The sequence below is a fragment of the Dendrobates tinctorius genome, unplaced genomic scaffold (assembly GCF_039654945.1).
Source record: "Dendrobates tinctorius isolate UK_male_01 unplaced genomic scaffold, ASM3965494v1 ptg000308l, whole genome shotgun sequence".
NCBI lineage: Eukaryota > Metazoa > Chordata > Amphibia > Anura > Dendrobatidae > Dendrobates > Dendrobates tinctorius.
Window position 1 is genome coordinate 906,328 of NW_027361975.1, and position 13,746 is coordinate 920,073.

At 45.7% G+C, this 13,746-nt stretch overlaps 1 protein-coding gene across 1 annotated transcript in view; it reads right to left on the minus strand.

The window, feature by feature from the left end:
- Window positions 1-13,111, minus strand: part of LOC141073597 (uncharacterized) — an 82,557-nt gene extending 69,446 nt beyond the window's left edge. Inside the window, exon 1 of the mRNA XM_073560884.1 lies at window positions 13,075-13,111. The gene's annotated coding sequence lies outside the window, so the exon portion shown is untranslated. The remainder of the gene's footprint in view (window positions 1-13,074) is intronic.
- Between the last annotated feature and the right edge of the window lie 635 nt (window positions 13,112-13,746).

The window sequence follows — 13,746 nt, forward strand, 5'->3', positions numbered from 1 at the left end:
AAAAACTGCCACCTTTCCAGCGTCAGTACCGTATTCCTGAGGATGCAATCTCTTACATAAGGGTTGCAGTCAGTGAATTGGAGAAACAAGGTGTTGTTGTGAAAGGTAATTCTCCATGTAACAGTCCTATTCTACCTGTAAAAAAGGAAGATGGCAGTTTTCGAATGGTAGTAGACCTGAGACTTGTAAATAAGTACACTCCCTCAGCTGCTCACCTTGTTGCATCTGTCCCTGAAGTTATGTCGCAGCTGAGGAGTGATTGTAAGGTATTTTCTTGTTTGGATATTGCAAATGGCTTTTTCTCAGTACCCCTAACACCTGAATCTGCACTCCGCTTCGCACGCGGTTGCCCATGGGATTTCACAGTTCTCCTGTGTATTTCCATCAGGCATTGGCTCAGATGTTAGAATCCCTTGGTTACGGAGACAAAGTCTTACAGTATGGGGATGATTTATTGATTCAAACTGTCGATGAATGTGAACACAGAGAAACCCTTGAAAATGTTTGTCAGGCTTTACAAGAGGCAGGACTCAAAATGAGTCTAGATAAAGTACAATTGATGAAATCAGAGGTTAAATTTCTGGGTGTGTCTGTCTCAGCAGAAGGAAAGAAGCCCATGCATGATAGGGTTAAAGCTATTCAGGCTGTCCCCATACCAACTAATATTACTGAACTCAGAAAATTTTTGGGTCTTATTAATTTTTCCAGAGAATTCATTGAAGATTTTGCTTATTTGGCTAAACCACTGTATGATTTATTGAAAAATGTTGATAATGACTTTGACCCTGTTAATGTAGAGGGAGCAGCCTTACAGGCTTTTGAGGGATTAAAGCGCGCCCTTACGGCAGCTACTGCATTGGTTAACCCTGACCCTTCCCAGCCTTTCTACATTCAGACTCACACCGGTGATATCTCTATTTCTTCTGTGCTCCTACAAAAATGGCCCAAAGAAAGCCCAGAAGTGTCTAGTCAGTTGTATGCCCTAGGTTATTACTCCAGGTTGCTGACCCCCGTGGAAAAAGGATTCACTCAGTGCATGAAGCACCTACTGGGCGTGCACTGGACTATGAATCAAGTGAAGCATATAGTGGGATTTGCTCCTTTAATTCTACAAACCCCGCATGTCACTTTAAAAACTTTGCTGAAGGGAAAAGCTTCAGGTATTAATACACAGAGAATGGCCCAATGGATCATTGATTTTGAGACTAGAGACTTACAAATCGAAGTGGGTGAGAAATATCACTTAGCCCAGATGATGCAATATGCAGGAAAAAGTCACGATTGTCAAATTGAACAGGCTAATGTTACTCCCTCTCCCTTCCGAGCAGACTTTCAAGAGGGAATCCCCTGTGCCTATATCGACGGAGCTCGCTATTGGCATGAGGGGCATTACGTCACAGGCTTCGCTGTGTGGTTTCCAGCTAAGTCATTGCTGCTGCAGTATAAACTCCCTGGTCATTTCTCCGCTCAAACAGCTGAGTTGGAAGCAGCTCTACAGGTCATTCTCGTGTGTCCAGAGCCAATGAATATCTTCAGTGATAGCGCATATGTCGTGTTGTCACTCACTCTATATCTTAATGTATGGGCCCTTAGGGGGATGGTTGATTCTCAGAACAAGCCCTTGCAGCATGCAGACATTCTAAAACAAATTGAGCAACGGGGTAAAGAATTCCCAAAATTATGGTCCTTCTGCAAAATTAAAGGACACCAAAGGCTAATTCCTGACCCTCACATCCTTGACAATGCATATGTAGATCACGCAGCCAAGGAGGCTGCACTCACAGGCGAGGACAAATATCCCCAAGAAGTCATCGCTGCAGTTACTAAAAAAAAAATCCCGAGAGCCCCCCCTTGTTTATTCTTCTCTTCAAGATCTCGTAAAAGCACAGGAGAAGGATGGAGACTCATCTCTGTTCAATTCCCTTGAGTCCCTGCCCATTGAGGGGGAGTGCTTGTACTACAAACGGGTTAATGATAGACTAGTGCTTTACATCCCAACAACAATGGTTAAGTCTTTGCTCAAATTTTCAAGCTAAAAAGGTGATTAAAATGGTTCATATCAATCAGTGTAGACTTCTTAATTATTTTACTGAAATTTCTGGTAAGGACTGATACTCCACTCTTTTTTTTCTATTTTCTCCAGGTCCGCTGAAGATTTTCATATTCGACTCCTGGGACCATGAACCTATTGGATGACCAGGAGAAGATGTTTCACACTATACAGTGGGACTCTGCTAGTGTGAGAGGGGGAGAAGATCAGGAAAATCCAGAAGACAAAGGATGAGAAGAAAAAGATCAAAAGACTTGACTATTGTGCAACTTATTTTTTTCGGGACTATTTGAATTATTTTTTTATTATGTGTTTGTTCTATTTTTAGGGACTTTTGCCTTACACACACACGTGCATAAAGTGCTGAATTACCTCCATATTCTTATTTTCAATAATTCACCCATGAATATTACAGTACTGTATGTTGTACTCTGGATAGAGTACAAGAGGGGGACTTGTAAGAGAATGGTCAGCCATAATATACTGAGCGGCCATGTTGTCTCTAGCAGCCATTTTGTTGAAAGTTGTAAAGGAATCTACTTTTACAAAAGAACTAATAGATGGAGGATGGCAAAATGAGATCATGTCTCCTAGCAACCTCAGCCGATGTGCGTAGAGGAAGATTGGATCAATCAATAGGATCACAGGTCACCAAATATATGGCCAGTATGCTTATACGTGATAGTGTGGTAGCGAAGTGTAGAGTAGTTAAAATGTCAGGATCTAAGAATTTAGGGACCTAGACTGGAGACAATGATAAGATTTTAGGACAGTAGCCATAGATACCAATGACTTATGGGTTTTAGTGTTGCTTGAAGAAATGTTAATTAATATCTTCGTATTATGTCATTATATTCTCTGTTCTAAACCACGTTTCTGTAGATTACCATGAAAACGCCTTAGAATTATAATGTTAACGCCTTTCTGCGGCAAAATGCAGCTTTCTTTGTTCTGATAATGTATAAGAAGCCCCTGTTACTGTCGATCGGGGCCATTCCATCGCCATCATGCCACTGTGCCTCACCATGGCCAGGGCACAGAGCCTTATCACCGCTAGACCTCCTAGCAAATCTCTGCCTGTCTGAATTCCTGTTTTTGCCCGCATATTCCAACTCCTCTGTTATTCTGTATCTGTTTTGCTGTGTATCTCCGAATAAACCTTCAACCTCAGCTTGATAAGAGATCGTCTGTGGAACTTCTTCCCGACTCTTCCAGCTCTCAGTAGGACTTTTTCTTACAACTCCCACCTCCACTGTTGGAGGCACATTCAACACATTAACATTAGCAGTCACAGTAGAGTCATGACATTATTGGGGAGCCGGACTTGGGGGTTCAGTGACCACATACTGAGACACTAGCCGCCCCAAATCGGTCCCAAGCAACACATTGGCAGGAATATTTGGCATTACTCCCACCTCCCGCATTCCCCTTCCGGCGCCCCAGTCCAAAAACACCTTGGCGACGGGCAGCGCCAGTTCGACACCTCCAATGCCGGAGATGGAAAGGGTTTTCCCAGGCACCAAGTCTTGATGGGACACCACCTCAGGACGTACCAGGGTTCGTTCAGCGCCTGTGTCCCGCAGTCCCATGACCGCTGAGCGGCCGATGGTAACGGGTTGGTAAGTAATTGTCCAGAGACCTCCCACCACCCCCTCCCACACACAAAACAGTGGACGGTTTCTGGGACAGGGATGGGGCCTTATGGCGCTGGGGACACGCAGCCTTAAAGTGTCCTGGCTGGTTGCAATGATGACAACGTATGGGTTTTGCTCCTGGCCTGGAGAGGGCAGCAGGGGTGTACACCCCTTGCACTCTGGGGGCTGGGTGGACAGGGGCAGGATTGGGCTTACCCCCTCTCCAGGTGCTGCTGGCAGGCTTCTTAGGCTCGGACGCCCTGTTGTTGGCATACTCGTCTGCCAGGGCGGCTGCAGCAGAAGCCCCCTTTGGTTTCCGGTCACGGAGGAACTGCTGGAGGTCCTCTGGGCAGTTCCACAAGAACTTCTCCGTGACGAACAGTTCCTGGACCTCCTGGCGGGTGGTGAGCTCTAGACCCGAGGTCCAGTGCTCGGCAGCTCTCAGCAGTGCCCGTATGTGGTCGGTCGAGGTGTCCTTTGAGCCCCGCTGCAGGCTCCGGAACTTCCTGCGGTATGACTCCGGGGTGAGGTTGTAGTGCTGGATCAGGGCCCGCTTGATGCTGTTGTAGTCCTGTTCCTCCCCGGCAGGTAAGTCCCTCAAAACTTCCAGGGACTTACCCCTCAAACGGGGGGTCAGGTGCCTTGCCCACTGATCCAGGGCCAGATGGTGTTGGAGGCAGGTTCTCTCAAAGGCCAGCAGAAAGGAATCCAGGTCTCCATCCTTTTCAAGCAGGGGAAAGTCCTCTGCCCGGACCTTGGAAGCCTTGGTCCCCGGTGGGGCTGGAGTGTCCAGCGGGAGCCCGTGCTGAGCCATCTCCAGTCGGTGCCGGCGCTCCGCAGCTTCACGGCGTTCTGCAGCCTGCAGCACTCGTTCTGTATGCTCACGCTCCGCGGCTTTCTCTGAGTCTGTCATGGGCGGTGTCGTTACCAGCCTCAAGCTGTGCCATAGCCGCTTGGAAAAGGGCCTCTGATCTGGACAGGCTGGGGCGGGCAGGTGGTGGGCAGTCCACTGTCGGACTGAGCACGGGGGTCTGGCTCCTTGGGGAGCCCTGGCTGAGCTCCCCCTACGCCTTCATTGGTATTGTCCTCCACCACCTCCTCATAGACCATAGCGTTGGCCTCCCCCTTTGCCTTACTCCTGGTGCCTTCCGCCATCTTGGGAACCTCTGGTTACTGACACAGCTGTAACCCTGACCTCGCACACAACTTATTATATTTGCACTCTGACCTTCGAGTGCTGGGTTGACCTTAAGACCCCAGCAGTGAAAGTTACCGCTGGTAGTCTCTGGTGTCTGGGAGTAGGGGTCCCACGCACACTATTACTCTGATCCCACTGCTGCCACCAACATGGAGGACACAGGACCCGTTCCTCCCACGTCACCAATGTGACGTAACTACACAGGCACAGCTCTCCGGCGCCCCCTTTGTCTCTCAGGTCAGTAAGGGAGCTGCACCTAGAGCAAATGGCCGCCAGGGAGGATGTCCTGTTACTCGCTGGGTATTCTAAGATTCGTAATCAGAGTAAAAGGATCAGCCCAAGATTAATTTTATGGTTTAATTGCCTTAAGGGCGCACTAGATAATTACAGAACTATACAGTAAGCTATACAATGGAATTACAATGGATTTGCAGTCAGAGTAAAATATAACAATAAGAGTACAAGAATGAGAGATATTAAGCTGGAGGTCAATTTACCAGATTGTAGGTTGCATGTGGGTGCCGGGAGCTCTGCAGTCCACAAGTACAAGAATCTTAGTTGCCGGACAGACCCCAAAGCATGGGCCGCTGCTCCCCTTGGCAGATCTGTCCCTAGTTCCTTCTTAGATCATCATCGTCTGGTTTTCTGAGAGAGAGAGAGTCTCTGCCATGGACTGCTAGTTCTTAAGCAGGCTAGGTCCCTCCCCCCTGTGTCAGAGGGTGGGCAAATAATCTCCACCCTTTAGCTCCCTGCAGAACTTATTCCCAATATCTAAGAAAGGGGGTAACTTTCAACAGCATGATCGGATCAGGACATGAGAGGTACCAGTGAATGCGGTTTGTTTTGCCTGTCGTGTGGAGAGCAAACATGGCCCCATTGGGTCACTGTGGAGGGCCAATCCATGCATCTCAGGTCCCAGAACCCTCATCGCCTCAGGAGTCGCACTGCCAGATGTGCGATTTCCTCAGGGTCCCTCGGATATTTTTCATAAGTCCATAACTTGAAAGATGTGCTCATAATCCATGATCCTAGGATGGAGTCGGGGCGGCTGGGAGAGACAATGGATGTGTATTTCTGTGTCTAGCTGACAGGTATATTCTAACTGAAGCCCCCAGGCACCTCCCTGCCCCATGCTGGCGTGGCTCCTATTCAAGCTTTGAAGTTCTGTTTTGGGCCTTATCTCATTATCATACTAAAAGGCCTTGCTATTCAACACTGGAGCCCTAAATCCTGCTTTGTTCATCACATATATATATATTGTGGTGTAGTGACCACTGTGTCCGCTAGGGGGCGCTGTGTGGGTGTCCCAGGACAGGTGTACAGGCACATCCAGTGTGGTAACAGGAGTAGGATGCTAAATGACTGTTATGTATCCCAAGGAGGGTAGCCTTGGGATGAAGGCTTGATTATGTGCTGATCAGCAGAGCTACTGCTGATGTTCTGTTCCAATGTGTCAGGGAGAAGCCTTCAGGTGGATGGTGAGACGGGTGAGATCAATTACCTACAAATCCACCCAGGGGCACGGATCAACAAAGAGGTGCGGAACACCAGGTGGCGGCCGCCTTCAACCCAAGATGTAAGGACCCGAAGGGTCCCTCCAAGGAGTGACATGGCAGGTGGCCGAAAGCAAGGCAAGGACATCAAAAGGCTGCAAGTGGCAGTTCGACGGACCGTACGAGGCTGAGAGACCTTAGTTCCTGTGAGACAATGAATGAGTCAGACTCAGGCCAGACAGTAGGCTCGATTAAGACTGATAACCACACCAACTGGGAGAGCCGGTCGGGGAACGGAACAGAGAGGGAGAGGATGGAGACTAAACAGTGTCTGATAACGCAGACGGACTGTGACTGGAAGGTCAAAGACCAAGGCCGATATTTTGACCACTGGGGGCGGGGGAGGCCTAACGGAGATATGACGCTGTATAATAGACAAATAATACAACATCCCAGTAGCAGAGATCATCACAAACAGCAGTGATTACTTAGTACTGAACACCACCTACAGGCATTAGCCCATGGAAAACTCCAATATATATAGAAACAAACAAAGAAAGAAGGGAGTCTATATCCACCTATAAAATTCCATCATTATTTATTGCTACTCACAAAATACTGTATAAAAATCCATAGACAAAATTACACAACCACATGTACGACAAATGCATTACAAAGAGACCAAGGTCCAACTATGTGCAGGGTCACTAACAGCAAACATAATTAGCATATCTACAGCAAGTGCCATTATCTCCCAGAGGCCCCATAGGATACTGAATAGCATAAGTGAAGTAATCCTCCAGTGAGGTGGGAATTTCAAACAAGTGTCCTGCTACCAGTCCTCAGGTCATAACCTCCATATCATTGCTCACCCATTTGCTGTCAGGAACGCCACACAGTACACCCCTACGCGCGTTTCGCATAGGCTTCTTCCGGGGGCTGCTAATTATGTTTGCTGTTAGCAACCCTGCACATAGTTGCACCTTGGTCTTTGTAATGCATTTGTCATACATGTGGTTGTGTAATTTTGTCTATGGATTTTTATACAGTGTTTTGTGAGTACCAATAAATAATGATGGAATTTTATAGGTGGACATAGACTCCCTTCTTTCTTCGTACAACAGACAAAGCAGCCAGAGACGGTTCTCTAGACTGGTAGGGCAAGGTGACATGGGTGCCTGGTCTCTAGATCCCGGGGTGATGTCGTGTGTTCAACCCCACAAGTTTGAACAGAGGGGGGAAGTATGTGGTGTAGTGACCACTGTGTTCGCTAGGGTGTGCTGTGTGGATGTCCCAGGACGGGTGTACAGGCACATCCAGTGTGGTAACAGGAGTAGGATGCTAAATGACCGTTATGTATCCCAAGGTGGATGGCCTTGGGATGAAGGCTTGATTATGTGCTGATGAGCAGAGCTACTGCTGATGTTCTGTTCTAATGTGTCAGGGAGAAGCCTTCAGGTGGTTGGTGAGACGGGTGGGATCAATCACCTACTAATCCACCCAGGGGCGTGTCTAAAATGCCCATAGTAAAGCGTATGTGTATGACTGGTTGTAGGACCTGTGATGAGGTCATAGCCATGTGATCCGGTGGGCGTGGCTACGGACCATATAAGGTGACCAGGGTAGGTCACATGAGCGAATGCCTGGACCCGGTTGGTCCGTATGGAAGGTCTCGTCTGGCTGACGTGCTGGAAGATGTGGCTGCCTTCTTGAGTGCACGTGTGGACGCTGTGAGTAATGGCAACATGTGTCTGACAGTTCCCTGGAGGGAACGGATGTCTGCAGTGTGAAGCAGCTAAGAAGGTAACCCGGAGAGGGTGAGCTAACTGTGTTTAGGCGAGATCCTGCGTACCGGACATAACACAGCCTGTGTGACCACAGGGTTAACAGAGCGGAGCTCTGCCATGGACGTTATGCTGTTTTGATATGAACTTTCTGTTGCTTTTTATGGTTTATGCTGAATAATAAACCGCATGGACTGTTGATGTTATATGAGAAACCCGTGTCGGACCTGGTTAATCGGCTGCCTAGCGAATTTCCCCAACCCGAATAACAAGCGCTACCTTACTATATATATATATATATATAAATATATTATATATATATATATACATACACACGCATGTATATATATATATATATACACACACACACACATTCACACACATATATACACACACACACACATATATATATACACACACATATATATATACACACACAAACATATATATATACACACACACATATATATATACACACAAACATATATATATATATATATAGGTGATCTCCACAAACCAGAACCCCTGGAACAGCTCACCCAAACCCAACCTGACTGAACCTTCGACCATAAGAACCTGACAAAAGCCAGAATCAGGAAGATGGTAGATGAGGGCCAGGAGAGGTACGTAATTGACTGGAAGAACGAGATCAGCAGCTCTCAGAAACTGACCATGTACCAGAGTCTACAGAGACACTTCAGACTGGCTCCATATCTGGAGAAACTCTCTGACCCCAGAGACCGACAGATCCTGAACCGGTATAGACTCAGTGCCCACAATCTTGCCATCGAGGTTGGCCAGCACAACCAGAGCTACAAGCCCAGGGAGGACAGATTGTGCCTACACTGTGACCTGGAGGCCCTGGAGGATGAGACCCACTTCCTGCTACACTGCACCAAATACTCAGCAGTGAGGGACACTCTCCTCAGGAGACTATCCAATCTCTTCCCAGATTTCAGCTCCAAGAAGGAGGAAGAGAACACATATATCCTGCTGGGGGAAGAACAAAGCGCGGTGGAGATAGCAACGCAATATGTGAGTGCATGCCATAAGCTGTGAGAAAGACAACCATGATATGCCATGGACTTCCTTACCCCCACCCTGTACCCCATCTATCGTTCCTTCAGTCCCCACCCATTATCCCCACAGTCCCTACTCCCTATTCCCTACTGGACACATGCTTTGGTAAAACTAATATTTGGCCATGCCAATAAAGCTTCTTTGAATTGAATTGACTAAATATACTGTATAAACACACACATATATACACACACACAAACATATATATATATATATACACCCATACTGTATATATATAAACACATATATATATATATATATACTGTACACATATACAGTTAGGTCCATATATATTTAGACAGAGACAACATTTTTCTAATTTTGGTTCTAGACATTACCACAACGAATTTTAAACAAACCAATTCAGATGCAGTTGAAGTTCAGACTTCCAGCTTTCATTTGAGAGTATCCACATTAAAATTGGATGAAGGGTTGAGGAGTTGCAGCTCCTTAACATGTGCCACCCTGTTTTTAAAGGGACCAAAAGTAATTGGACAATTGACTCCAAGGCCATTTCATAGACAGGTGTGGGCAATCCCTTCGTTATGTCATTCTCAATTAAGCAGATAAAAGGCCTGGAGTTGATTTGAGGTGTGGTGCTTGCATTTGGAAGGTTTTGCTGTGAAGGAAACAAGCGGTCAAAGGAGCTCTCCATGCAGGTGAAACAATCCATCCTTAAGCTGCAAAAACAGAAAAAACCCATCCGAGAAATTGCTACAACATTAGGAGTGGCAAAATCTACAGTTTGGTACATCCTGAGAAAGAAAGAAAGCACTGGTGAACTAATCAATGCAAAAAGACCTGGGTGCCCACGGAAGACAACAGTGGTGGATGATCGCAGAATAATCTCCATGGTGAAGAGAAACCCCTTCACAACAGCCAACCACGTGAACAACACTCTTCAGGAGGTAAGCATATCAATATCCAAATCTACCATAAAGAGAAGACTGCATGAAAGTAAATACTGAGGGTTCACTGCACGGTGCAAGCCACTCATAAGCATCAAGAATCAAAAGGCTAGACTTTGCTAAAAACATCTAAAAAAGGCAGCACAGTTCTGGAAGAACATTCTTTGGACAGATGAAACCAAGATCAACCTCTACCAGAATGTTGGAAAGAGAAAAGTATGGCGAAGACGTGGTACAGCTCATGATCCAAAGCATACCACATCATCTGTAAAACACGGCGGAGGCAATGTGATGGCTTGGGCATGCATGGCTGCCAGTGGCACTGGGTCACTAGTGTTTATTGATGATGTGACACAGGACAGAAGCAGCCGAATGAATTCTGAGGTATTCAGAGCCATACTGTGTGCTCAGATCCAGCCAAATGCAGCCAAACTGATGGTGGTCCTCGTTTCATACTACAGATGGACAATGACCCAAAACATAAAGCCAAAGCAACCCAGGAGTTTATTAAAGCAAAGAAGTGGAATATTCTTGAATGGCCAAGTCAGTCACCTGATCTCAACCCAATTGAGCATGCATTTCACTTGTTAAAGACTAAACTTCAGACAGAAAGGCCCACAAACAAACAGCAACTGAAAACCACCGCAGTGAAGGCCTGGCAGAGCATCAAAAAGGAGGAAACACAGCGTCTGGTGATGTCCATGAGTTCAAGACTTCAGGCAGTCATTGCCAACAAAGGGTTTTCAACCAAGTACTAGAAATGAACATTTTATTTACAATTATTTAATCTGTCCAATTACTTTTGGTCCCTTTAAAAACAGGGTGGCACATGTTAAGGAGCTGAAACTGCTAAACCCTTCATCCAGTTTTAATGTGGATACCCTCAAATGAAAGCTGAAAGTCTGAACTTCAACTGCATCTGAATTGTTTAAAATTCATTGTGGTAATGTGTAGAACCAAAATTAGAAAAATGTTGTCTCTGTCCAAATATATATGGACCTAACTGTATATACACATACACACATATATATAAACACTATATATATATATATACACACACACACATATACACGCACATATATATATATAAACACACATACAGTATATACATATACACACACACTTACACATATACACTCACTGGCCACTTTATTAGGTACACCATGCTAGTAACGGGTTGGACCCCCTTTTGCCTTCAGAACTGCCTCAATTCTTCGTGGCAGAGATTCAACAAGGTGCTGGAAGCATTCCTCAGAGATTTTGGACCATATTGACATGATGGCATCACACAGTTGGCGCAGATTTGTCGGCTGCACATCCCTGATGCGAATCTCCCGTTCCACCACATCCCAAAGATGCTCTATTGGATTGAGATCTGGTGACTGAGGAGGCCATTTGAGTACAGTGAACTCATTGTCATGTTCAAGAAACCAATCTGAGATGATTCGAGCTTTATGACATGGCGCATTATCCTGCTGAAAGTAGCCATCAGATGTTGGGTACATTGTGGTCATAAAGGGATGGACATGGTCAGCAACAATACTCAGGTAGGCTGTGGCGTTGCAACGATGCTCAATTGGTACCAAGGGGCCCAAAGAGTGCCCAGAAAAAATTCCCCACACCATGACACCACCACCACCAGCCTGAACCGTTGATACAAGGCAGGATGGATCCATGCTTTCATGTTGTTTACGCCAAATTCTGACCCTACCATCCGAATGTCGCAGCAGAAATCGAGACTCATCAGACCAGGCAACGTTTTTCCAATCTTCTACTGTCCAATTTCGATGAGCTTGTGCAAATTGTAGCCTCAGTTTCCTGTTCTTAGCTGAGAGGAGTGGTACCCAGTGTGGTCTTCTGCTGCTGTAGCCCATCTGCCTCAAAGTTCGACGCACTGTGCGTTCAGAGATGCTCTTCTGCCTACCTTGGTTGTAACGGGTGGCAATTTGAGTCACTGTTGCCTTTCTATCAGCTCGAACCAGTCTGCCCATTCTCCTCTGACCTCTGGCATCAACAAGGCATTTCCGGCCACAGAACTGCCGCTCACTGGATTTTTTTTCTTTTTCGGACCATTCTCTGTAAACCCTAGAGATGGTTGTGCGTGAAAATCCCAGTAGATCAGCAGTTTCTGAAATACTCAGACCAGCCCTTCTGGCACCAACAATCATGCCACGTTCAAAGGCACTCAAATCACCTTTCTTCCCCATACTGATGCTCGGTTTGAACTGCAGGAGATTGTCTTGACCATGTCTACATGCCTAAATGCACTGAGTTGCCGCCATGTGATTGGCTGATTAGAAATTAAGTCTTAACACACAGTTGGACAGGTGTACCTAATAAAGTGGCCAGTGAGTGTATATATACACACATACATATACACGTACACACACACACACACATATATATGGAATTTCCCCATGGTGGGACGATTAAAGGATTATCTTATCTTATATACACACACATTCACACACACATATATACACACACAAACACACATATACACACGCATATATACACGTACACACACACACACATATATATATATACACACACACACACACACACACACACACACACACATACACATACACACATTTCGCCTTTCCAAACAAAAGGGGTAAATGTGTATGTAAAGACTCAGGATTGAGAGTCCTCAGTGGTTGATACCTGTTAATGGCTAACTGAAAAGATGGTAACACATTGCAAGCTTTCGAGACTACTCAGGTCTCTGTCTCTGTCTCAGGTCTACTGGCTAACACGGTACAAAGATATACATCTTTCCTGTATGTAAAGACTGTATGCCTGCCTACATATCAGCATATAGACGACACATTAATCCATACACCGCTCCTACAGGCACTCGTATAGCCATAGAAGCACAAGGTACATATGTGACAATGAACAGAACACGTCCCCACATCACTAACTTGTCTGCACCTTCTGATCCCACCGGCTGAAGGACCTTTGATGATGTCACAGTCATGTGATCAGTCACATGAGAACTGAAGCACTGGATAAAGCTAATGGACAGGAAATAGCTTGAGTGGAGCGCCCTCTAGTGGTCCAGTTTGGTATACTGCAGACACTAGTTTAGCTTCTTGCTTTGAACCGCACCTGGATATTAGCGGATGATCACAAGAACTTAGCACTCTGGTGTAGATCCAGCGTCGGACTGGATCACCTTGGGCCAACCAGAAAAAATCAGTCCTGGTTCCTGGGGCCCATTGTGTAACTGCATAGAAATAATGCAAGCCCACCAACTGTGTGGTAAAACCTGGTAATATTGTGGTGTAATATAAAAACACAATGGTTCACATTTATCAAAAATGGTGTCATTTGAGCAGACTCTTTTGTGCACTCATTTCAGCTCTACCATTCCATACAGTTGTGGCCAAAAGTATTGACACCCCTGCAATTCTAATCTAATCTTTATTTTTTTATATAGCGCTAACAAATTCCGCAGCTCTTTACAGTTTGCACACATCACCACCACCGTCAGATAATACTCAGTTTCTTCCTGAAAATGATTGCAAACACAAATTCTTTGGTATTATTATCTTCATTTAATTTGTCTTAAATGAAAAAACACAAAAAGAATT